The sequence below is a fragment of the Nannospalax galili genome, unplaced genomic scaffold, assembly GCF_000622305.1.
Source record: "Nannospalax galili isolate Female #2095 unplaced genomic scaffold, S.galili_v1.0 scaffold1029, whole genome shotgun sequence".
Lineage (NCBI taxonomy): Eukaryota > Metazoa > Chordata > Mammalia > Rodentia > Spalacidae > Nannospalax > Nannospalax galili.
In genome coordinates this window covers 194247-221730 of record NW_008359198.1, presented here as the reverse complement: position 1 = coordinate 221730, position 27484 = coordinate 194247, and positions in this window count along the sequence as shown.

Below are 27484 nucleotides of genomic sequence, written 5' to 3'. Positions count from 1 at the left end.
TGTATTAATTGTGGGAGCTTAGTGTTTAGAAGACATAGTTAGTTACTGGTTGGGTCTGATGGCACAGACCTGCATGCTCAGCTGCTTGGGAGACTGATCTTGGATCCCAAGTTCAAACACAGCATGGGCTACAATGCCACTTCTAGGTCAGCCTGGGCAACACTGTGAGACCTGTCTCAATTAAAAAGTCAAAAGAGGATCCAGTTATAGCTCAGAACTTCTGCATTTTGTCCGAGCATGTGCAAGACCTTAGATTCAATAGCAATATTGCAATAACAAAATAAATCCCTGTCACTTAGGAATTTTTGAGCATATAGAACAATAAATTCCCTTGGTTTCCTATCAAACATACTTAAATCTGTAGGTATAGAACTTTCCTTTTAACTATTAAGTTTCTAGTGGTGGAGAGAGTGAAAAAATAACTTCTCTGAAAATAAATGTTGTTTTTCCATTCATGTATCATGACTGCTTAAATCTGAATTCTGAGTAGCTGATTTGGATTGTCTTAACAATGAATTGGTGCATCCTCTGTGACAAGCAACAACCTCTAGGGAGAATCACTGATCTGGTGACAAGACCTCTGCCTTTCTTTGGCCCTGGTTTGAATATGTTTCAGCAAAGCAATTGGAGAGATGGTGGTTTGAGTTAAGTGCAATTTTGAGATTAGTGCTTCTTTCAAAAAATTTGTTTACATGTGCTCTTGAGAACTACTTAAATGCTATTTTGGTCTTCCCCTCTTTTCGAAGTCCATGGGCAACTTAGCTATAAAAGTCAATAATATAGCTTAGATTATAGGTATGGCAGCTCTAAAGAATCCTCAACAGTGTTTTCCAACTCCTGACATTTTGAACCTGATACTTCTTGTGGGATGAAGGGAGGTATCCTAATGGGGGACAGTTGCTCATCATCACTAACTTGTACACATTTGGCAACAATAGTACTCTTGTTTTAGACAATGTCATTGTCCCAACATGAAGGAGCAGGGCTGGCGAGTTACACCGCACTGAGAACTATGGTCCTAAAGATTATTCCCAGACAAGGTAGCCTGAGAAGTTTCTGTTTTTTTCTCTTAGACCCGTGCTAAAAACTTGACCCAGTCCCAGAGTTTTTTGATAAGCCGTGAACCTTTTTTACATTATTCCCTATCTACTTAGTATTTGTAGTTATGGCCAGTCTAGAATTATATAAGAACTTCTCAGATTTTGGTTATAATTTTTGTTGGTTTAATATGTATGTATTACTTATCCTAGTGACCTTTTAACTTATGCAGATAGGAACTATTAAAATTGATCTTATTTCATTAAGGATGGTGACACCAGAGCACATCTTTATTTAACCAACAGGTACTCAAAGATCTGGTTTATCGAGTGTTGAACTTACAAGTTAGCACACAACGCATTACCCAGCCACATTTCCTTCATTGGCTCCTTTTATTAGACCAATGGTTGTGGCTGCTCCAGTGTGCTTTGGAAAGGTGAAGCCACCTATCATGTCAATAGTGAAAAACCAATGTGTTGATGTTTTTAATTCAGGTCCAGAAGATTGTGCCTGAGAGTGAGCTAAGGTTGTTGGTTTGTAACCTAGTCCTAATTTGGGAACTTAAATTATACAGCTCTAAGAGCAGAAGTAGGTAATGGAAAGACAAGCACACTTAAAACATGAAGGACGTTGGATGTGATGATTTCCTGTTCTGCCCTGGGAAGTCCCTCTGAAGTCACGGGGAGGTCCCTGAGCCCAGCTGGGACAGCAGCAGCCTCCAGACTTCCATGAAGACATGAACTTGGACTGCTGCAGAGGGGGCTAGTGAACTCATTCCTAATAACCAGTCAACTCCTGTTAGCTCATTTTCCAGGGTAAGATTAGATCATGCTGGAAAACCTCACCAAATAACCTTATAAAAAGAGATGAACTCACTCCCAATTTTCATCAGGTTCTGAGGCAAAACCATAAATACCACCATCCCACCTCAGGCTACTGGAAACAAATTTGCATTTCATTCCCAGGCACAGAAATATCTTTAAACAAATACTTCAGTAGGTGGATAGCCCACTCCTTACGTTCTCTGAAATCTCACCTGGTTGAACACTTGCTCTGGGGATTCATTTGGCTCAGTGCCACACAGGCTAGATGAGGTTTGAAAGGAACTCAGGGAATTTATGTTACCAGTTGCGAAGGAGGTCACAGAAACGACTGGCTACATTGCAGTCAGTTCTGTAGTGACACTTTATGTCAGGGTGTTTTCTTTAAGTAATAATAGAAACTATTTTTCTAACAGAAACTTCCTGTAAATAAAGCACTTCCTTAATTTACCAGATAAGTGTGTGAGGTGGATTGCTAAGCACCATAAGAGAGGGGTGGTTAAGGAGGAAGAGTCCCCAGCTGAGAATCCACAGGCTTTCGTGTGTGTGTGTGTCTGTGTGTGTGTGTGTGTGTGTCTGTGTGTGTGTGTGTGTGTGTCTGCACATTTAAGTGTGAGCACACGTGTAAGCTTGCCACAGCACACACAAGGGTATCAGAAGACAACCTCAGATGTCAGGCTGTACCTTCTGCCTCGTCTGAGACAGGGTCTCTTTTGTTGTTTTTCCCATTCCTACGCCAGCTAGGTGACTCACAAGCTTCTAGGGAGTCTCCTGTCTCTGGGTCCCAACTCCTTGTAGCACAGTCAGGATTACAGACCACCACAGCACAGTGTCTGGCTTTTATGTGGATTCTAGGGTTTAACAAACACTTTTACCCACTGAGTTATCTCATTAGCACTCCAAAGGCTTTTAGGACATACTAATAGTACTTTGTTAAATTTAAGTTACAGTCAATAATGTGTGATATCTTAGGTATATGGTTTAGTAGACTTTAAAGTTTGTACACCCTGTCTTCCAGATTATAAAAAATATCTATATGACCCCAGAAAGTTCTTCTGTGCCTTTACTGATCAAGTCTTCACCTTCTTTCCAAATGTTAGCAGTGTTCTTAATTTTTATCATGATACATTATTTTTTGTTTTAATTCATAAAAGTTAGATCATATACTGTGCATGTCTTAGTGTTTTGAACTCAGCATAGTTTTTGAGATTTTTAGAGAGTAAAATCAGTATTAATTTGCCATTATTAATAATAATAATTATTATTTTGGTCTTTATTTCTGACAGGGTCTCCATGTAGCCCCAGAACTTGCTATATAGACTATGCTGGCCTCCTGGGTGCTGGAATTAAGGGCCTGCACCACCACACCTGGCACCCTTATTTATTATTGATACTATTTCTATAACTTGATTATATTAATCTATTATAATTTGCCCATTATGACATCGGAGAGTTTCTTCTTCCTCCTGCTTCTCCTCCCACTCCCTCCTCCTTCCCCTCCTCCCCCCTCCTCCTTCCCCTCATCCTCCTTCCCTCCTTCCCACCTATCCACCCCCCTCATTTTCTCTTTGTTTTTTTTGCACATTTCTCCCTCTCCCTGTCTGGCTCTGGCCCTGAGAATCCCCTACTCTACCTGGCACCCACACACTCCCAGGGGTCCCTGTGTGTTCTCCGTCCTTACACGGTGTGGCTGGTGGGTGTCTTCCCTCCTTCCACAGCATGACTGGTGAGACCTTCCTGCAGTGCAGGCCCAGGTGTGGTGTGGCCTGGTGGCCGGCCGGACCGCCTGCTGTCTAACATTCTTGTAAGGTTACTATTTATCTAGTGCAACCAAAGTTGGCACCTCCTTCCCCTCCTCCTCCTTCCTCCTTCCCCTCCTCCTCCCCTTCCTCTTCTTCCTTCTCCTTTTTCTTCCTCTTTTTCTCCCTCCTCCTGGCATCTTCCTCTTCCTCCTTTTCTTCTTCCTCCTCCTCTTCCTCTGCCTGCTGCTTTCCCTTGTCCTTGTTTCCCGTCCCCTCTTCCTCCCCCTTTTTCATTTGGAAGGCTCATGAATAGTGGTACTATCAATATTAAGTTATAACTTCCACCCAATTTCTATCAATACCAATAACAAGGTTTTTTAACCAAAATTTATTCTTTGTTTTTTTAGAATTTATTTTTATTGCTCTTTGAGAATTTCATGCAATGTATTTTGATCATGTTTAGAACTCCTCTCCCAATTTTACCCCATCTTACCACTCCCCCGGCACCATGTCCTCTATTCTTATTAAAGGTCTATCAAGTCTAATTTGTGTTCCCCAAATGCCCTTGGATGTGGTTCTGTACCCTGAAGCATGGTCAACCTACCCAGTGTCACACCCTTAAAGATGGACTCTCCCTCTCCCAGCAGCTGTCAGTTGCAAATAGTGCCTCAGTTAGAGTTGAGATTTTGTGTCCACCTCCCCTCTTCTTTGATGTGATGTTGTCTGGTTTGAGTTTGCATAAGCCTTATGCATGCTGTCCCAGTTGCTGTGTGTTCATACGGATAACATAAATGTGGACTGGAAAACACTGCTTCATTTTAGTTGTCTACCACATCTGGCTCTTACAACCTTTTTGCCTCCTTTTCTGCAAAGTGGTGCCGTTGGGATACAGAAACAACTGGCCTGGCAAGACATGCTCACTGGTGTAGTCATGACAAGAATGTTAAGGGTGGAACCACATATTTCTGATTAAACTTAAGGCCCACTTCACAAGATGGAGCTTATACCCAGCACTGTTTGGGGGCCAAGAAGCTGTAGATAAACAGGTTACAGGCCATAGGGTAGAACCCACTACTATTAATTTGTTAAGCGGACATAGTATTAAACTGACCCCTAATGGCTTACTGCTATACCCATAGATTAATGCATCTCTCAACTCTCACCAAAAAGCATCTTCTTGCAGCAAATGGGGATTAATCCAGAGACCCACCACTGTTCAATGTGCAGAGAAGAAGAGACTGCAGAGTGTGTAACACTAAATCAGACACCTATATCACACCCTCTCCCCTCAATAACACAATTCTCATTGCTAAATAAAAGCATGTTTCTTTAATTAGATAGCAGCTTGCTGTGGATAATGAACAGAACTGGGAATCATCATTTTAAATAAAACAAGCCATACTCAGAGAACATACCATATGTGGAATCTACATAGTTTTAAGAGAGAGGCATTTAGGAAGAAAGGACTTTTGGGGGAGAAGAAGTTGAAAAGAGGTAGGACAGGATGCAGGGCAGCAAGAGAGGGTACTAGATGGAGGTCAATATGAAAAAGTACATGATTTGTAAGTATGAAATATCACAACAAAGCCCATTATTCTGTATGACTAATTTATACTCAAATGAGAGACAATAAAATTTCACCAATGGTATGTATTTATTTTAAAATTATAACTTTGTAGATGAAAATAGCTATATCATTTAATTATGTTTTACTCTAATATAATTACAGACTCATAAAGTTTGAAAAACATTCTCTTTAGTGATATTCTCTAAATTCCAGTATTCCATCAAATTCATCAAATTAGCTTTACCATTTTCTTTAATGATCCACAGTCATACTGATACTTTTCCTGAATTATATAAAAATAGCAAATGGTATTCCTTTGTATCTAAGGACTTGTATGTATTTTTAAATCTAGATGTTCCTTTATGCACCCACAACACAATGAGCAAAGGAAAGAGCATCTTGATGCAATAGTAGACGCTAATGTCCTTGTCTTACTCTCACGTCTCCAGTTGTCTCAGTAATTCGCTCTATTATGAAATCGATGAGTTTTTCGCACCCAGAACCTCCAGAATATCCTGTGACAACTGCTCCTGTCTCTTTATTCTTTACTCCAGGTTAGTTCTTCTCTTTTTTTTTTCATCACCTGGCATTTATTTATTTATTTATTTAGTCTTTTTGAGTCAGGGTCTCCCTGTAGCCCCAGCTGTCCTGGAATTCACTATGTGGACCAGACTGGCCTTGAACTCACTGAGATCTGCTGCCTCTGCCTCCCAAGTGCTGGGATTAAAGGCGTGCCACTATGATGTGTCATGTGTTTTGTAGTATGTCTCCATTTGAGTTTGTCTGGTGCTTCCTCATAATTAAATTTACATTTAGATTGTGGACTCTTTCCCATGAAGAATTCTTTGTCTTAGTACATTTTATCACAAAGTTGGTAATGTGACCAAGTATTGGGGTGATAACTTATTAAGGTGGTGGTTGTTAAATTGGCTTACAGTAAAGTTTCTGCTTGCCCCTTTGTAAGTAGGACAGAGCCGAAGGGAGAGACTCAGGAAGGTGTCCTGTGTGTCAGAGCAACAGTGCCCTCCGCAGATGCGGCTGAAGCGATCATGAACAAGCTCCTGCCAAGCGCTAAGTTGATCATGTCCATGTTGACTGCTGTAACTCCACTCTAAGTAGGGGCTTCTTTTTTCCCATTACACATTTGCATATTCATTTATTTACACATGGACTAGTGGTTTCTTGTTTTTATGCTATGGATAATGATTTCTTACTATCATTACTTTTTTAAGTTGTTAACTTCTTGTATACTCTATAATTTTAGATTTGAAACCATCATAAATTATATACTTTGCATTAAACTATCCTCATTGGATGATGGGTACCTAGGAAATTTCACTGAATGACAAGGTCAGTGTAGAATGTATCTGTAGATAAACTCGTTAGATTTTACCTACATAGTCTATCTTTGCATTTAAATACAATGGGTTAGACAGGATAATGTGTCCCCAAATGTTGCTATCCCCTAATATGTCGAACTTGGAATTATGTAAAAAATAAATGGAAACATAGTGTGCAGAGAGAGTTTAATTTACTAATTGGCTGAGCTCATAAAAAGGAGATCATCCTGGATCATTTGAATGGGACAATGCAACCACATGGGCCCTTTACAGAAGAGGCAGCGACTAAATGAGGGAGACAGGGTATGAGCAGGATCTACCTGCCCTCGCTGCCTTTGAAAATGAAGGTGGCCACAGGCCAGGGGTGTGGGTTGTTTTTAAGAAACAGGATAGCCTTCAATGACAACCAGTAAGGGAATGAGGACCTCGGGCCTGCAAACACACAGAACATATTCCTGCCAACACTGTGAATGAACAAAAAGACAGACTCTTAGCGTTTAGGCCAACACTCCACCTCCTAAGAGTGCTTGCCCAGCACGCACAAGGCCCTAGGTTCAAGCCCCAGTGAAAAAGAAACAAAACAAAACAGATCACAGACTCTTGTCAGCTACTTGATTTTAACCTCCTAAGACCTCAGGAGACCCTTGGCATATAGAATCATCAGACAATAAACTTGTCTTCTTTTGAGTCAGTAAGTTTGTGGTAGCGATAGGAGGCTGATGCACGACTTCGGGTCTGTCTACCTACATATAGTTTATCACGGATTTTTCTCATTGTTTCTCATTTTTTCACGTCGTCTCAGGCCTTGCATCACCCTCTTAATTTGTGTTTCGGTTTCTTTAGACTCCATCTTGATTTTAAATCTCCTCCCTTGTCTCTTACCATATAATATGTTCTATTGATGGTTTAACGAGTAGCTAAAACTTGTCTCACTGCAACCAGGAAAGCAGGGCCACGGCAGCACACAGCTGACAAATACGAGTTAGCAGCAGGCAAACTTTGAACTTCGGAAAGACGGGCTCCTGACCTTTCTGGGTTTTTGCAATTTATTTTTGTTGCTTCCTTAGGGGAATCACCTAAAATGGTTTTGACTTGCATATTACATAAAACATCTCCAAAGAGCAATTTTGCCAAGCCACATATAACATGCTAATATTTTTCTCAAAAGATTTTAATATAGCAATCAGTCATCTCGAAAAATAGCATGCTTCCCACACTGAAAAGCATCATTGATGCCTGTGGTAAACATAATGAAATAGGTTGGGGCAGGTTTAAATTCCTAATGGTGTGCTGGTCACAAGCCAGCGTTTCCATTTCTAGGTGAGATCTGTTGATTGAACAGGCATCTCTAGCTTTGTGTAATTGCCATCTTCAGAAGTTGTCCTTAAATTGTCTTTTCATAAATCAAACCATGCTCTAGAGTGATGACTGGCGTTTTAGCATGAAGAAGTCACACGGTGAGTTGTTTGCTAATCAGGCATTCATAATGTGTTTGTGCAGCTATCATTTTCTTTGCGGAGAAATCCGGGCTGCTGTTATGGAGTTTGTTTAAAATAGAGCACAGCTGTATTTTAGAAATCTTTAAGAGATGGAGGACCATCATGTGAAGTCAAGTAAGCCAGCCTGAGAATGACCAATGAGGCATGTTTTTTCCCCATATATGGAGTAGAAGCAGGACTGAAGTGGACGGGAGGAAGGGGTGTGAAGGACAAGACAGCATGATGGATGGAGAAAGAACTGCAGATAGAGCAGACTTTCATATGCGGAAAAAAGTCTTAAATATATGTGCATCTATGAGGGAGCAGGAGGGAGGGAGGGAGGGGAGGGGACAATGGAGGTAAGAGGGAGAAGATGGTCAAATTCAATGACAGGCGTGTGTGGAAATGCGGTAATGGCACTCATTGTCCTGTACATTAACTAAAAATAATTACTAATAATGGATTATTTTCAGTGACCTGCCTGAAGTATTAAGCAAATGTTAAAAGCAGAGACAGTTTACCTCTAACTTAAAGGAATGTATGTGATCATCTGTTTGCTTGTAAATGTTGTCTGAAGCTAGCTACGTAGCTCAAGCCACAGTGAAAACAAAACTTAAATAAAGAGAATTTATTATTTCCCTCTTTTCAAGCACTTGCCCATGTAAGCCTTTTGTTGTGAATCTGAAATCAGAGGAATCAGCTATACCATCTCAATGTACTGTTCACAACTCAGTTTACACAAAACAACTTTTTATGTAGTGTTGAAGTATTTGTTTCAATACTTCAAGTTGTTTGTTTTCCATAACTTTTTATTCTGTAATTATTTGAAAATCACATAATCTTGAGTTCTGAAAATGAGAAAGGTACAGCCATTGAGACCCTGTGACATTCAAAGCTCGGGACCGCCAAGGCAAACTTGTTCACAGAAAGTAAAAAGGAACACATGCTTTATAATACCAGTTTTAAAGGCAGGGAAGGGCTGTAGCTCAGTTGTGGAGAGCTTGCTTAGCATGGGAAAGAGCCTGTTTTCAATCCCCAGCACTAGAAAACCAACCAACAAACAAATGAATAAATAAACAGCACTCTAATTTTGGTTAAGAATGCATTTCAGTTGGTAGAATGCTTGCTTAGTAAACAGGTTCTATTCCCAGAGCCAAGTAAGCCAGGTGTGGTGGCAGACGCCTATAATCTTAGCAATCTGCAGGTGGGGCAGGAAGATCAGAAGTTCAAGGTCATTCTCAGCTACCCAGGGAGTCTGAGGTCAGCCTGGAATATGTGAGACTCTGTTTCAAAATAAAACAGAAAACCCACAAAATGAGAACCCCAGGAGAAATATCCAATTTTCTCTGGTGGAATCAGAAAGGAACAAATGTCTGGAGGGAAGCAAGTGCTTAAGCAGAAATATAGGAAAGGCGACATGAACTCTGCGGACAACAGAGGTGGCTCAGCATGGGGTTCACTGTGGTCCTGCACAAAGTGTAGGCTGTTGACTCTCTGTAGATTCATGCCATGGCTCCTTTATGGTAGTTCAAATTTTCAGTGTAGTATTTGTTCCATATCTCACTGTACATGCCCCTGAGAAATAAGCACAATGACGTTTTTGACTTGCTATCTACATAATGTAGAACAATAGACCTCATCAGAGAAATATCTTTGTGCAGTGAGTGGACAGTGTTAAGCCAGAAACTCACAAGTGGTCCAGGTACATAGAGTAAGAATGTATGGAATGTTCGGCCAAAAAAAAAGAGAGACGTCTATATCATACCACAAAGGCTCAGGGATTGCCGAAGAAGGGGTAAAAGATTGTAAGAGCTAGAGGTCTGGAGGACTGTATCATAACAGTGTCCTCTGGACATGACAGGTCCACAGCACTCATGAAACCCAACAGCTGTGGCTGCCTGCAGAGACCTGCAAAAGATCAAGCCAGCCAACATTCCAGCACACACTGGGGAGTGGCTCAGCAGTGCCCGCTTCTGAGGAACTCTTGACAGTTGATGGCTGGTAGAAGAAGGAGAGTTGGTTTTCTTTAGGAGTTGTGAACTCTGATAAGCTGCCAATGGGTGGCTCATGCATGAGTATGAGCAACACAAACTGGACTCGGGATCCTTAATTTGCCTAGGCTAGCTTTGAACTTACCATGTCCTGCAGGCAGGCCTTGAGCTGGGGCGCCTCTTGCCTCAGACTCCTGAATAGCTGGAATCATGGGCTTGGACCACCACTCTTGGATAAAAATAATAGTTTTAATGATACAAAGCCATCTCATTTTGTTTTTGGTGTTGCTAATTTTGGAGTTTTTCACAGTTTTTTTTTTTGAGTCTCTGTGTTTTCAAAAGAATAATCTTTCCCTTGTTGATATTTTCTGTTATTCAGTTTTTCCTTCATCAGCTTGAGCTCTTTATCTTTACTGTTCCGTACATTCTGTGTTCTTCTTTGTTTAATTGTCATTAGTTTTGACTTCTTAGGAAACAAATTGAGATCATGGATAAATCAACAAATATATATACATATATATATATATATATACAAAGGCCTAAAAATTAACCTCTGAACAGAGTATTAACAGTGTAATATTTAATCATATTTTCCAATAGAATTCATTTAGCAATAGATCAAGTTTACTTTATTTCCTATGTGTATTTTGAAACTACTTTGTTTTTTATCAGTTCCTCAAGTTTGAATATTTTGTTCTTTTTGTTTTCCAGTGATTGCAAACATAATACAGTTTTGGTCACAGAACATTTATCTTATTTTAACTCAGGAAATTTATTGAGAATTTCTTTTTGGACCAAGATTTATGCATGCAAGTAAACAAAGAAGAGACAAGAGAACAAAAAGCTCTGCTTCTTTGAGTGCGACGTTCCCTATGCATCAAATAAGTTAGTTTGTTAATATGCTGCCGAAATATTCTACATTGTTAATAATCTTTCTCTTCTGTTTATATATTATAGCAGATGTATATTAACATTTCTCAAAATAAATTTGGATTTGTCTATTATTTCTCTAATTTCTTGCTTTGTTTATTTTAGGCTATCAAATTGTCTAAATACATATTCAGACTTGTTTTGTCTTCCTGCATGAGCAGTTTCCACACAGTGAAACACCGGGTCATCCCCAGCACTCTGTCATCTCTCCTTAAGGTGTGTTTGGTCTAATTAGTGTAACGACACCACCTTTCTTTGAATTCTTACTCTTAGAATAAACATTTTTTTTTCTTATTTTTACTTACAAGCTTTCTTGATCTTATATTTCAAATACACTTTTTGAGCAATGTATACTATGATTTTGTTAGTTTTTCATTCATTCTGCTAATTTTGTTCAACTTACTTCATGCAGTTACTTCTAATGCAGCTGTTGGAAGATTTGGTTCCAGCCACCACTTTACTATTCACCGTGACTATTCCTTCTATTCTATAACCTATAGTTGTTACAGGTTATTGTGTTTTTGGACTAATGAAATAGTTTTTGTTAATTTGCATTATCTTTTTATGATGCTAGGTCTGTACTGTGATAGCACAGTGACCTCTGGCCTTGCTCAAGGCTCTGTGCGTTCATAGTCACATCACGTCCAGAAGAGGACACTTAGCTTAATTCCCCTCATCCCCATGTTTTCGAAATTTTCAAACATCTTTCTCAAGTAACTTTTTCAAACGCCTGGAATAGTATGATTTTATTTGCATCACTAGCATTTATGCTTATTCACATACCCACATTTCATTTGCTTTTCAGTCCCTTTCGGAATCTCTGATTCTTTGAAGGACCATTTCTTCCTCCTAGAAAAACTCCCTTCTTCATTAACATTTAATACTTAGTGTGGGTATACTAATGACAACTGGCTACTGATTTTGACTGAATTTTTCATTAAAAATATTCAGAAAATATACGAAAGGAATCACCTTCTGACGTTACCACGAACTGATACTCTGCTACATTTACTCTATCTTTTGTCTTTTGTCTTTTTGTGCACAAAATTTCACTGTGTTGGAATGACATTTCCTGGAAAAGAGACTTTGTAAGAAGCCTTCACAAACTGAAATTTTACCTAACCTTGTAAACCAAATTAATCCTGTTTCGAGAACATTTAAAATTATGTTCTCCTTCTAAGGAAAACCACCTAATTATTCCTGCACCGATTGATTGGAAATCCCACTGTAGTGAACACAAGCTAAACTGAATGTATAGCTCTGGTCGTATACCACAGTCCCTATTTATGACTCAGTTGTACCCCTGACTCAGAACAATGAGTAGATGAGATGTGACAGCAACAATGTTGGAAGCATCCCTCCTGCAAACATTGGCATAGCTTGATGACATTTGTCTGCACTTTGTGTGCTGTTCTGAGCCAGCAGGGTTAGAAAAACAACTTAAAAAAAAAACTGTTATCAAAAGATTGCTCATGCCTTTTCCATGCCATATCATGCTTGATATGCTGTTCAATAAAGATGAGAGGATTTGTGTGCTGTTCTGAGCCAGCAGGGTTAGAAAAACAACTTAAAAAAAAAACTGTTATCAAAGATTGCTCATGCCTTTTCCATGCCATATCATGCTTGATATGCTGTTCAATAAAGATGAGAGGAGCCCTTTGACAGACTGGAAAAGGACAGAATAGATTAGAAGAAGATATGGAGTCAAAGAGAGGAATAGATAGGCCGCTCTGAGAGAATCAGAACCCCCCAGAACAAGATGGGGCCCACTCTTGGTCAAACTACCTCAAAGTGAAATTTCTCATTAATGGGATACCTGCCACAATATTTTATAAGGAATTAACTGCTCAGGAGCAACTTAGTAAAGCTAGTAATACTTTAAAATTTCAAAATATATCTAAAAATTATTATTTGTTCCTGGGCAGCTGATCCGTTATAATGACGTCTTGCTATGTTATTTGTGTGTGCTTGCATCCCACTTGGACGTCATAGTTTTCTCTGAAGTTTTAACTTGATATCTTTCATTATTTTCTGTGTTCATCTATGAATTCTTCATAATTTTCTTTCTCTTTTTTCCCTAGGAATTCACATGTGATTTTGATTTTTTAAATTTTTTGGTCTTTTAAAGACAGGATCTCCTGGTGGACTCAGCTGGTCTGGAACTCACTATGTAGACAAGGCTGGCCTTGAGCCCACAGAGGTCAGCTTGCCTCTGCCTCCCAAGTGAGGCGGTTAATGGCATGCTTCACCACGCCTGGTCGGATCTGTGAGTTTTAAACAGGTTTTATTATGTATTGTGTTTTTTTATAGTTTCATTCTCTATATATTTCACTGTAGATAAATATTTTTGCCTTTATTTCTTTGCATGATTTGCCACTTTATAACATCTGGTTTAATCAAGAATCAGACTAAAGCCTATATATCATTCTGGTAAGTACCTGCTTTCCAAACATTATGGTGGTTTGGAGCTTGTTGGAGTTAAAAACAATTGGAAGAAGACACATTTCATTTTGGAGGTAGAAACGATAGGAATTACTCATATGTATATTCACTCAATACATGGGTGACTATTAATTGCCCACTTTTTCTAAGTCTTGTGGCAGTGGTTCTTAAGATATTAAACAAATAATTTACAGATAATTTTATTAACTTCTTATGAATGCTCTGAAGGAAAAGCACAGGGCTTTGTGAGATTTTATAGCATGGTATTCCAACACAGTAGATGTTCAGAAATATCCTCAGCGTGCTAAGATGCAACATGGAAGATCAGAACATTCTAGAACAGTGAAGAGTCCCGAAATGTGGGCTCTCCTGGAAGCGTACCTCGAGTCAGTGGTTCAAGTGCTAGTAGGGTTTTGTGCAGATGAGGACAGAAAATCCAAAAATGGGACTGGGAAATAAGATGAGAGTGAAGGCTTTCAGATCAGGGTGTGCTACATAAGCCCTCATCACTGTATTTTACTGGGACTCAAACATATGGGAGAAATGCAGACATTCTGCAGAGCACAGGCCTTGTATGGTTCTTTCAAGAGCAAGTGAGTTTGGGAATTTATGGACCAGTGGCCATTGTTATTGTTTGAGGACCATGCCTAAAATGTTGCCTTTTAAATCCAGGTGGTCAGAATGGAATTCTCTGGTTCTAAAGAAAACTTCCAGGTGTAATTAGACATCATAGCAGGCAGGAATCATATTGTATCAGACTCAGACAAGTCACCAATAGTAACTGCTGCCAAGGTTGAAAGAGAATCATGAAGGCTGTCTTCAGAGAATTTGTACCAGAGCAAAGGTTGGCATATTCTTTGCTGTACAATAACAATGCCGTATTTTAGAAGACAAAAAGTAGAGTCTTCTGGGGAACATTTCGGGGGCAGCTAACATTTGTGAGCACAGAATGAAATCAGCTACGTGTCAGTGATCTAATGCCAGTGTGTGATTAAATGTGGCTTTTTAAACATCCCCACATGAATTATTAAAGTACGACGTGGAGACCTTAGAAAATTTTAAAGATTTAAGTTATTATTTTTGTGTGTGTGTGTGTGTGTGTGTGTGTGTGTGTGTGTGCGTGCATATGGAGGCCAGAGGCATTGGCTCTGCTGGAGCTGAAATGACAGGCAGTTGTGAGCCACAGGATGTAGGTGCTGAGAATTAAACTATAGTCCTCTGGAAGAGCACTTTGTGCTCTTAACTGCTGGGCTTCTCTCCAGCAGACACCTCAGAATTTTCTACGGTAAGTTCCCAACATTGTCAAATACTCGGGGGCATTTTCCATCCCACCTTCCTTTCTACCCTGTGCTTTTAAAAATATGTACATGAGTGTTATGCCTGCATGTACATAAGTGCATCCATGTCATGCAGTGCCCACAGAGGACAGAAGAGGGCGTTGGATCCCCTGGAATTGGAATTACAGACAGTTGTTTGCCACCATGTGGGTGCTGGGATTAGAACCCAGGTCTTCTGCAAGAACAGCCAATGCTCCTAACCACTGGGCCATCTCTCCAGCCCTCTACCCTGTGCTTATAATATAGCTGTATTGTTATTTCTTTGGAAATATGATTCATTTGTGTATATATTCTATTTATTTATCATATTGGAAGAGTGCTTGCATATCACAGCATGCATGTAGGAGTCAGAGGACAACTTGGTGGGCAGCATTGGTTGTTTTCTTCTATCAAGTGGGTTCTGGGGATCAAACTCAGGTTATCAGAATTCGTGGTACTCCACGGTAGTGGCCTTTACCCAGGTGGGGGCATCTCTCCAACACTGTGCTGCTAATTCTAAAGTATCAGTTTCACTAGAGTCTGAGTTTCCCAGATATTTGATCAAACATTATTTATTATGGGTGTATGAGGGTGTTTCTGGATGAAATTAACATATGAATGGCAGACTGGGTACAGTAAATTGCATTCACTAATGTGAGGGAGCCTCGTGAGATTGATTAAAGTCCAAGAAAAGAACAAAAATGACTGAGGGGAGAGAATTCCCTTTGTGTGGCTGCCTTTGAGCTTTGATTTTGGTTTATGTTTCTTTGGTTGTTTTTGTTTGTTGGTTGGTTGGTTGGTTTGGGGTTTTCCTTGCCTTTGGCCTTCAGACTTGAATCAAACATTGTTGTCCTAGTTTTCAGGGCCAAAACTCAGCATCAGTCCTCTAGTTTCCAGCTTATCACAGGTCTTCGAATTTATCTGCCGTAGTAACTACATGAATCAATTCCTTATAACAAATCAGTGCACATATTTACCTGGGTTCTACCTCCTTCCTATTTGTTTCATCCCTCTGGATAACTCTGATTACCACTCTGTGTCTGTGCTGCTTAGTTTTTTGCCAACTTGGTACAAACTAGAGTCACCTGGAAAAGTGACCTCAATTGAGAAATGTGCTCCATCAGGCTGGCCCCTTGACATAGGAGGCCCCAGTCCACCATTGGCAGTGCCATCCATGGACAAATGCGCCTGGATTGTATAAGAAAGGTAACTGAGCAAGCCAGGGGAAGCAAGTCAGCAAGCAGTATCCCTCCATGATCTCTGCTTCAGTTCCTGACCCAAGGTTTCTCCCTTGAGTTCCTCCTTTGGCCTCCCTCGCTGATGAACTTTGACCTGGAAGTGTAAGATGAAACAAACCCCTCCCCTAGTTGGTTTTGGTCAGTTTTATCACAACAGAGAAGCAAATTAGAATAGCCTCCCAACAGCGAAAATTAAACACTTTATGTTAAATGAAAAGAGGAGAAGATGTGGGTGGGAGGGTAGCCAGCACCATCAGGCACATTCCCCTTGAACAGCGGAGACTCACAGAAGTGCTGAGAAGCCAAGGATTGCCTTTCACCTCCAAGAACTTGCATTACTGTGAGGATGTGCTCTTATGTCCCTCCAGAGCTGCAGCCCCACCTGTTTCCTCTGACAGTGTGGGATGGGATACGCTATAGCTAGCATTGTTTGCCTTGCAGGGAGGGCCATGAGAATGGGGTGTTTGTGCTCTCCTGTAGATGATGGAAGGGGTTAAACTTGTGAGTGTGCCATTTCTGGGTTGCCACAGCAGAGCTCTGGCATATTGTGAGGAAATGTCCACATCTCAGAGACTCCAGACGAAGTGAATATCCAGTGTTTCTCTTGCTTTCCATTCAACTAATGTTTTCACGTTGATCAAATAGCTTTACTCAGTTTTATGCCTCTAAAATTAAAACCACAGAATGGTTGGGAAATACTCTGGTCTGTGATAGTTAGACACTGTACTCCTCAGACAGGTCAAACATTCTACTGTTTTCTTATTTCATACTCCAGAACATTAAGAGCTCTTTCCAGTTAGAACCTCTATGTGAGATTTTTGGGGGAATTTCAGGTCCAGCCCTCCAAATACGTCTCCATGATTCCTGTGTTCCTGTTGGAAGCTTTCTGAATCTTGATGTTGAAACTGTTTGTAGTGTAGACAAAGTAGTGAAAAGTAGCCTATGCACGAATGAGAACTGAAGAACTATGCGCAATTATTATGATGCTTGGTCCAAAAATGTTTACGTGCCTCGGAACACTGAGTTTACTACTGTTATTATTGTTGTTGATGTTTTTGCTGGCATCATCGCCTTTATCATTTATGTGCTTAGAGCTGAGTCTAAATTCAGGGCCTCATGCGTGCTAAGCAAGTGCTCGAGGACTGAGTTATACTCCCAGGTCATTCATTACCATTCTTATTTCTTTGTTTATTCATTCATCCATTTCCAATTGTTATTAGTGTCTTTAAAACTGGCCTATGATGGCATTTTCTTCCATTCCTTTTGTTGTTCTCCCCTCCTCTAAGTCCCATCTTCATCCATTCCGGCTCATCCTGTTCCTCCTATCAATCTCTTCTTCTGCTTTTCTGTCACGTATATTGCTACCCCTTCCCTGCTCAATCTTCCTTTAAGTCTCTTTTCCCCTTCATAATTTCCTTTCCAGTTTCACAACATATATCCCATATATATGTATATATATATATATATATATATATAAAATTTGTCAAAATTTGTCTATGAGAGAAAACATGGTATTTGTCCTTCTAAACTTGGATACCTCACTTAACATAATAATTTCCCAGACCATTTTTCTACAAGTATTATGATTTTCTTTTTCATAGGTAAATTAAATGCCATTTGTGTATTTATTACATTTTCCTTATCTGTTCATGAACACCTACATTGGTTCCATTTCTTAGCCTCTGTGAACAGCGCAGCAATAAGCATGGATGTGTGTTACCTCTGTTGAAGGACTTTGATTCCTTTGGGGCCATATCTGAAAGTGGGATATTTGAGTCATATTGCCGCTCTATTTTTAGTGTTTTGAGACATTTTTATACTGATTGCATAGTGATTACTTTCCCACTGACCTTTAAAGGATTTATTTTCCCCATATCCTCACCAGAATTTGTTGCTTTTGTTTTATTGATGTTAGGCATTCTGATTAGGGTGAGATAGAATGTAAAAGTAGTTTTAATTTACAGTTCCTTGATGGTTAAAGATGTGGAACCGTTTTAAAAGGTGTTTATTGGCCATTGCCTCTCGTCTTTTTCAAACTGTTAGTTCCTTGTCCCATGTATTGTTTGAAGACTTGGGGGTTAGTATTTGATTTTTGAAGTCCTTCGTATGTTCTTGACATTAGCTTCCTGCCTAAAGTGTAGATGACAAGATTTCCTCCTACTTTGTAGCCTATTTCTTTACTCTTCAGATTATTTCTTTTGCTGTGAAAACCTTAATTTCATGCAATCCCATGTGCTGCTCTCCTAGCTATTAGACTTTTAGGAAAGCTCTTGCCTGTTCTTACACAATGGCGTATTGTGGTGTCTTCCCTACGGCAGTTGCAGCATTTCAGGTTGTATGTTAAAGTCATTGAGGCAGGGTCTCCTTCCAGCCCCAGCTGACTTAGAACTCGCTATGTAAACCAGGCTGGCTTCAATCTCCCAAAGACCTGCCTGTATATGCCTCCTGAGTGCTGGGATTAGAGGTGTATATCACCACACCTGGCTCATTGATCCATTTTGAATTGATTTTGTGTTGAATGAGGATCTAAGTTTATTCTTCTGGGTTTGGACACCCAGTATTCTCAGGACTGTTTGTTTAAGAGACTATTTTTTTTCCAATGCATATTCTTGACACTTTTTGAAATATAAGGTGTCTGTAATTTTGTTGGTTTATTTCTGGGTCCTCTATTCTATTTTGTTGACACACACACCTGTTATTTTGCAGTACTATGCTGTCATCATCACTGTGGTCCAATAGTGCTATTTGAGGCCAGGTGTTTGATATCTCCAGCCATGTCCCTTCCACTCAGGATTGCTTTGGCTTCTGGGTCATTTGTGTTTCCATATAATTATTTTTTTGTCTTTTTGGCACAGGGTCTCCCTGTAACCCCAGCTGTCCCGGAACTTACTATGTAGACCAGGCTGTCCTCACAGAGATCTGACTGTCTCTGTCTCCTGAGTGCTTGGATCAGAGGTAGAGGTGTGTACCACCATGCCATATGAATTTTAAGATTGTTTTTCTAGTCCTGTGAAGAATGTCACTGGAAGTTTGATGGGAATTTTGTTCAATCTGTAGACTGCCTTTGATAATTTATCCGTTTGCATAAAGTTAATTCTTCCAGTCCATTAGCATGGAAGGTCTTTCTGTTGTGTACTTTCTTCTCCAATTCCTTTCTTCAGAGTCTTAAAGTTTTCATTGCTGTGGTCTTTCACCTCCTTGGTTAGGTTTTATTTTAAGGACACTTTGTAAACTATTGTGAATGGGAAAAGCTATTGCTTTTGTATATTGATTTTTTACCCTAGGTCTTTGCTGCAAGTGTTTGTCACATCTCAGAGTTTGCTGGTGGAGTCCATTGGGTATTTTAAATGTAGGTTCATGTCATGTGGAAATAGGGATCCGTCGAAGCTTTCCTTCTCTACCTGTATGCCTTTCTTTCTTTTGTACATTTTTTCTAGTTAACATTTTGAGCACTGTATTGATTAAAAGTGGAGAAAGTAGATACTTTTGTTTTGTTCCACATTTTAGAGGAAATACTCTCAGTTTTTCCCCATTTTGGATAATATCGGCTGCAAGTTTGCTGTATATCACCTTTGTTATGTTGAGATATGTTCCTGCTCTTTCTAGTGTTTTCAAGACTTTTATCATAAGGCCATGTTGAAATTGGCCAAATGCCTTTGATACTTCTATTGATATGATCATGACTTCTGTTATTAAGTGTGTTCATACGATATTTTGTAATTATTAATTTGAGTATGCTGAAGCAACTTGTATTCCCGGCATGAAACCAATTTGTTCGATAGACCAACTACTCAATTTGACCAGCCACTTGAATTTGTTTTACAAATATTTTGAGATTTTTTTGCATCAATGTTCATCTGTGAAATTGGTAGTCTCTATGTTGTAACTTGTTTTCAGTTTTGTCAGGGTGATCTGGGTTTCATGGAATGAGCTTGGTAGAGTTTTTTTCTTTCACTTTTTTTTAAAGCGTTTGAGGAATATTGGTATTAGCCCTTCCTTAAAAGTTTGGTAGAATTCAGTAGTGAGTCCAGTTCTGGGATTTTTCTTTATGGAAATAATTTTAATACCTGCCTCTATCTTATTGCTTATTTGGGGTCTGATTAACTTGTTTATAGCCTCTTGGTTTAATTTTGGTAGGTCATATGAGTTTTAGATTTTATCCATTTCTTCTAGATTCTCTAGATTTTTTCGGCATGATTTTCTAAGCTGCATTGAGGTCTACCCCTTTCCATTTCTGATTTTATCAGTGTGGTTCTTTTCTCACTTTGGTTAGTCTGGCAAGGGGTTTATCAATCTTGTTTATCTTCTCAAAGTACTAATTCTTGATTTGGTTAGCCTTTTGTTATATATTTCATTAATTTCTACCTTTGTCTTAGTATCTCTTCCTGTCCACTGTATTTGGATTTGACTTATTCTTTTCCTAGAACCTTGAAGTGCATCATGAGATTATTTGTGATCTTCCTCATTTTTTTAATACAAGCACTTACAGCTGCAAACTTTCTTCCTAGAACTGTCTTAGCTCTGTCTAAGATGTTCTCATAGGTTTGTTATCATTTTCCTTTTGTTCAAGAAACTTACGAAATTTAATAAATTAATAATTTATCTATTGCTCTGTTCTTGATTCAAAACTGCATTGTTTAATCTTCAAGTTTTTGTGTTGTTTCTGTTAACTCTCTTGCTGTTAATGTCTGTTTTTGTTACACTTTATTCTTGTAAGATACAAAGACTTATTTTGATGTTTTTGAATTTGTTAGGATTTTAAAAATGTGACTGGCTTTATAGAAAGCTTCTTGGGCCACTTAGAAAATCGTGTATTCACTATTTGTTGGATGGAATATACTGTGGGTCTCTTAAAACTAATTGATTAGATACTGAAATTTCTTTGCTGAGTTTCAGTTTGGGGGACCTGTCTAAAGTGTCTCATCAGTATTGTCCCTGGACTTCTCTGAGCTTTCATGAAAATTACTGCTTGTTTGATGAAGGTGAGAACCCAGTATTCTGTTCGTAGACATTTATGATTGTTACAAGCATTGCACCAGCATTTTTGATGGCCTGTTTCTTCACTAATGCATACTGACCTTCTTCACTTCTTTTGACTAGTTTGATCGGATGTCTACTTTATCATATTTGACAGTGGTAATGTCAGCTTTTTACAACTTCCATTTTCTTGTTCAATTGATTTCCGTCCTTTGACTTTCCGTCTTTGGGGGTCTTTGCTCATGAAATGTGTTTCTTGGAAACAACAGGGTATTGCTTATTAATCTAGTCATTTAGTCTGCGTTTTTAGTTGGTGAGTTAAGTACTGCGGTTGTTATTGACAGAGCTTTTCCATTTTCTATGTTTTTGTTGTTGTTGTTTTGGTTAGTTGGAATATAATATTATCTCTTTTCTCCCTCCTTTGTTAGTATTTGGAGTTTGCTGGTGCCACTGTGTTCATATTGTAACCCTTCTAAGATCTCTTATAGTCATCTGTTTCTCTCATGAAATATGTTCTTTCCTGTGTTTTTATGGACGAGACTGTTTTCTTTTTTGTGTAATATTCTTTTGATTATTTCCTATAGTGCCAGCTTTGATGTTGTGAATTGCCTTAATTTGTGCTTATCTTGAAATGTTCTTATTTCTCCATTAATTTTAGTAGATAATTTGGTGGGTACTACAATCTGTGCTGACAATTATTTTCGTACTTCCTTAGCTTTTAGAATTACTGACAAGAGACTTGTTATTTTAGTGTCTCTGTCTTTGTATGTCTGTTGACCATTTCCCCTTACAGATTTTAATATTTTCTTTGTTTTCTATTCTCACGATCTTCACTATATGTCATGGAAAGGTTCTCTGGTCAAGTGCATTTGAAGTTCGAAATGCCTCTTGTATTTGAATATTCATTTCTCATTCTAGATTTAGAATTTTTTGTTATATTTTCATTGAATAAATTGTCTATACCTTATATGTTATTGCAACTCCTTCTACTCCATAGATTCTTAGATTTGGTCTGTGGAAGGTATTACCTAGTTCTTGGACGTTTTGGCTTCGTTCGTGTACTTTATAAACGTATGGACGTCTGACTGCATTATTGTTCGGCCTTGTCCTCCCTCCGCGATATGCGTTCTGCTTGGTCTTCTCTGCTGTCAATGTTCTTCACTGTGGTTTTCATTTTATTACTTGATTCTCTGATTTCCAGAACTTCTGTTTGGGGTTTCAGAGTGTCAGTTCCCTTCTTAACTTGTTTTCTCTCTGTTCCTCACTTTTGCCTCCAAGTTCCTGAGTTGATTTCCTTATTTATTGGTTGATTTGGGTGTTCTACACGTTTGCTGATCCTTTTCAAATGCAGGTCGTATGTCTTTTGGGCGAATATCACCATCTGATTACCTTGGCTTTAGGTACTAAAGAGTTACGAGCATGTGAGGTATCCTAGGGTGCTGTGGTCTCGCATTTGTGCGTACCCTTGTGCTGGTACCTTTTGGAGGTGGACGTGTCCTCCAGTTCTCATCTTCTCCCCTTTCCCCGCTCTCCTTTATTTTAGTTTTTCATGAGTCCACCCTATGAGTGGCTTCACTTGGATTTAGTTCTCTTCTGCTATTTAGGTAGAAGTTGAAATAAGAAACATGATGGTTTGACAATTGCCCTGGTCTTAACTTGCAAGAGAAGATATCGTGCAGAGCCTTTGAGAGTTGGAGACAGCAGCACTGGGGTGCTGGTTGGGGGAAATGAAATTTGCAGTTGTTTTGGAGCAAAGGCCATTGATGTTTAACTAGTGAACTTGGAGGGCAACTGAAAGGGGATAAAGTATGAAAAAGAAAGTCCGTGGGTTAGTGGTGTGAGAAGCAAAGCGAGGACAGCCAGGAGGGTCTTTTCCTGTGAGACGCAAACCAGTTAAAACATGACACCAATGCACACAAGTGTAGGAATTTTTTAAAATTTGTTTTTATTGAATTTTTGTGTACTTCATAAGAACATATCAAACAATCTTAATCGTTTTTATACCCCCATCCCCACTGGCACACCCCCATAGCCACCCCCACTGGAGCCTATATACTCTGTCATCCTTATTAGGGCCCACTGTGTCAAGTCAGTGTCCCCAGATGTTCCCCAGTGCAAGTCCATCCACCGAGGTCTAGTCAGCCTATCTAGAGTCCTTTGTTTTAGGAAGATCAGCTCTTCCTTACCTAGCAGTAATTTGTTGTCAATATTTTGTCAGCTAAGATTGGGGAATGCTGTGCATTACCCCAGTTCTATGCTGGATTTTTGTCTGTCTGATTTTGCATGGGACTTGTGTATGCCGACACCATTGCCATAGAATCATATGAGTAGGGTCCCAGGAGCTTGTAAGACTTTGTTTCCCTATGGTCATGTACCTCTTCCCTGGCTCTTAGAATCTTTTGCACCCTCTTCCATGATGGCCTCTGAGCCCTGGGTGGGTGAGGTTTAATATAGAAGTCCTGTTCAAGGACCAGCAATCTGCAGACTCTTAACCTCTACGCTTTGGCCATTTATGACCTTTTGTATTTCTGGCCCTCTGTTGCATGAGGGATCTTCATTAATGAGAGCTGAGAGATTCATTAGTGTCCTCTTTTTTTTCCTATGTTCATTGAGCCTTAGGTGTAGAGGTTGCATTATATGTGTGTCACTTGGGCCTGGGCAATTCATAGACAACGTCTCTGTGTGACCAGTTGTGGTACTTGGTAATAGTCTCTTACTGGTGTAAAATAAGCTTCTTTGATGAGTGGTAACTTGGATATTTGTCTGTAAATATAAGGTTACATGATTTCCACATGGTAGGAAATGACATTAGTCTAGGGATGTGACAGTCTTGGGGTTTTCTCTAAGATCTATGACCACTCTAGCCATGTATATTTGGTTATGTTTTTACAGTACCACACTTGAGTTTCCTCCCATTCAGTGGGATTTTAGTCCAATTAGGTAGCTGTTGATCACCCCCAAGATAAAAGTGCCACTACTGCACCAATGTCATTCTAAATGATGCAAAATGTGCAAGCATTCCCATTAAAATCAGGAACCAGACAAGGCTGTCCACTATCTCTACTCCTTTTTAATATAGTGCTTGAAACTCTTGCTAGAGCAATAAGATAAGAGAAGGAAATTAAAGGAGTACTAATTGGAAAAGAAGAGCTCAAATTATCCCTTTTTGCAGATGATATATTACATCTAAGAGATGCCAAAAATTCTACCAGGAAACTCCTAGAAATGATTAACACTTTCAGTAAAGTGGCAGGTTATAAAATTAATCTACAAAAATCAGTAGCCTTTCTATATACTAATGACAAGCAGTTGGAGAAAGAATACATAAAAACCCTCCCATTCACAATAACCTCAAAAAAATATCAGAATAGACCAGATCAAAGACATTAAAGATATCTACCCAATGAAAACTAAATCCTTAAAAAAAGAGATTGAAGAAGACAGCAGAAGATGGAATCCATGCTCATGGATTAGAAGAATTAATATTGTGAAAATGACAATTCTATCAAAAGCCATTTATAGATTCAATGCAATGCAATCAAAATCCCCATGACATTCTTCAGAGAATTTTAAAAAGTCCTAAAATTCATATGAAAGTACAAAAGACCCTGTATAGCCAAAGCAACCCTGAGCACAAAGAACAATTCTGGAGGGATTACTACCATATTTTAAACTATATCACAGAGCTATAGTCATAAAAACAACATGGTACTGGCACAAAAATCGACCCATAGATCAATGGAACATAATTGAAGATCCAACCATAAGCAAATGAAATTTCAGCCACCTAATACTTGACAAAAGGACCAAGAACATTCACTGGAAGAAAGACAGCATCTTTAACAAATGGTGCTTGCAAAACTGGATCTCTACCTGTAGAAGAATGAAACTAGGTTCTTATCTTTCACATTGCACAAGAGTCAACTCCAAATGGATCAAAGACCTCAATGTGAAACCTGAAACTCTGAAACTGTTAGAAGAAAACATTGGCAATAACCTACAAGATCAGTAGCCTTTCTATATACTAATAAGAAGCAGTTGGAGAGAGTACATAAAACCCCTCCCATTCAAGTTAGGAAGGGTTAGGAAGTTTGGGTATAAATGCTCCCATCTTAGTATGCATTGAAAGTTTTGAGTGAGAATGTTTTGTGTAGGAAAGGACTTTCTAAACTGGCCATCAATTGCTCAGAATTTAAGGTCAAGAATCAACAAGTTGGACCTCATTAAACTCAAAAGCTTCTCTACAGCAAAAGAAGCAACACATTGAATGGGAGAAAATCTTCACCAGCAACACATGTGACAGAGGTTTAACATCCAAAATACATAAAGAACTCAAAAAACAAAGAATCAAGAAACCAAGCAACCCAGTTAATAGATGGCCTAAGGATCTGAAAAGAGAGAGCTCAAAAGAAGAAATAAAGATGACTAAGAAACACATTAAAAGTTGTTCAACTTCATAAGTAATTTTTTAAAAGTAAAGTAAAGTGAAATTTTAAAAATCAATAAGATGAAAAAGTATTTCCCCCACATTGGGAAGATTTGGTTTCTTTCCTCCTGGATTATCTGTGGTACCATTTGCCACAGCTGTGTAGAAGGGGTGCTACTCTCAGTGACTCAAAGAAGTCAATCCAGCTTGTCCTTCCAGGAGAAGGAAGGGTTATGTGGCAAAGTCCTCTTTCTGCAGATTCCCCTGTCTGATGTCAGTCTTTTGCAGATTGAACCATGTCTCTGGTATTCTGGGGCTCAGTCTCTCTGCATAGGTTTTCTGTGACCAAGGCTCTGAGGGATTGTGCAAGGCCTGCTCACCTGTGTTTAACTTTTCACACCCAAGTTCTATACAGACTTTCCATGATCCTGTGTAGCTTATCTAGGCAATGGCTGGACTGGTATGGTGAATAGGTTGGTGGTAAGTCTCTCGGATTCAGACTCCTATGCCACACTTCTGCCCCTGCTTCCACAGGATGCTTTGATCCAGTGGTCTCTTCATGTACACTGTATCCAGCCTCTGACTTGGTCTCCTCATACCCATGAATGTACTTTCCTGGCAGCTAGAGTTAGATCTATCCCACTGTGAGCAGCGTGCTTCAACTAAGGGTTCTAGTGTTTTTGCTGAAGGAGAAAACCCTTTGAAAAACAAGGCTTGGGGGCTATAGAAATGGCTAAGCAGTTATAAGCCTTGACTGCTCTTGTAGAGGACCAGTGTTCAATTCCCAGCACCCACGTGGCATCTAACAACTGTCTGTAACTTCAGTTCCAGGGGATCTGATGGCCTCCTCTGACTTTGTGGGTATTGCATGACATGGGTGCACTTACATACATGCAGGCAATACACTTACACATAAAATGAAAATATTAAATAAAAAACCCGAGGCTTACTTTTGTTCTTTTTATTTAGCTTCTATGTTTTCTTTCTTTCTTTTATAGGAATAGGATCTATTGGTGTCTTTTCAAATATAACACCTTTTTTTCCATTTGACCTTGTAGCCTTGGTTTCTAATCTGCCATCGTACTTGGAACACCGTACGTAGACCAGGCTCGCCTCCATCTCATAGAGATCCACCTACCACTGCCTCCTGAGTGCTGAGATTAAAAGGCGTGTGCCACCACACTGGCTCATTATCATTTTTAGAAGAAACAAGTTTCTCATTCTTTCATTAAAATGTCCCCCATTATTGCCCAGACTCACTTTCCTACCTTCAATGGTGAACATGTATCATGTGTTGTGTACATGTAATGTCTATATTCTTATTATTATATTTCTATAGATTACCTTCCTGTTGGGTTAGGAAGTTTGGGTATGAATGCTCCCAGCTTAGGATGCTGTTGAGAGTTTTGTGTGAGAATGTTTTTTGAGCTTTGACTTTCCTTTATCAGTTCTTAGAAACTGGTGGGAAATTCCAGCCCTAGGAGAAATGCTGATGTTAACTCTGTAAAAGACCAGGAACAAGTGGTGGTGCAGCACTATTATGTCAGTTGTCAGCACACGGCAACTCCAGAACAGAGATGGGGGAATGGGGCCCTATCAGAGGAAGTCTATCTATTGCTTCCTCTTATTTGGGGAGTTTCCAAAGAAACAAGGTGACAAAGGCATCAGCAATCAGTTTGAAATAAAAATGCAAGGTGGAAATTTATTTTCCTTACTGTTTTTAAAATAATATTTTCATTAATTTGAGGATTTCATACAATTCTGATCATATTTCTTCTCCTCCTCTATCTCTTCCCAGATCCACTCCTACCTCCTTACCCTACTTTGTGTCCTCTTTTTAATTTAAGTCCAGTGAGTCAAATTTGTGTTGCCCAGTTACTCTAGGGGCCATCCCTGGATCACGGTCACCTAGCCAAGAAAGTTAACTCTTCCTTTTCCAGCACCTGTCAGCTGCCAATAGCCCCTCAGTTGGGATAGAACATTGGGCCCGCCTCCCTGCTCCGTGCTGGGAATTTTTTTCTGGCTTGAGCTTACACAGGCCTTGTCCACGCTTCACAATTGCTGTGAGTTCATACGTACAACTGCCTTGTTGTGTCTGGAAAACACCATTTCTTCCTAGTCATCCACAACCTCTGGCTCTTATAATTCTTCTTCCCCCTCTTCCTTGATGATCCCTGA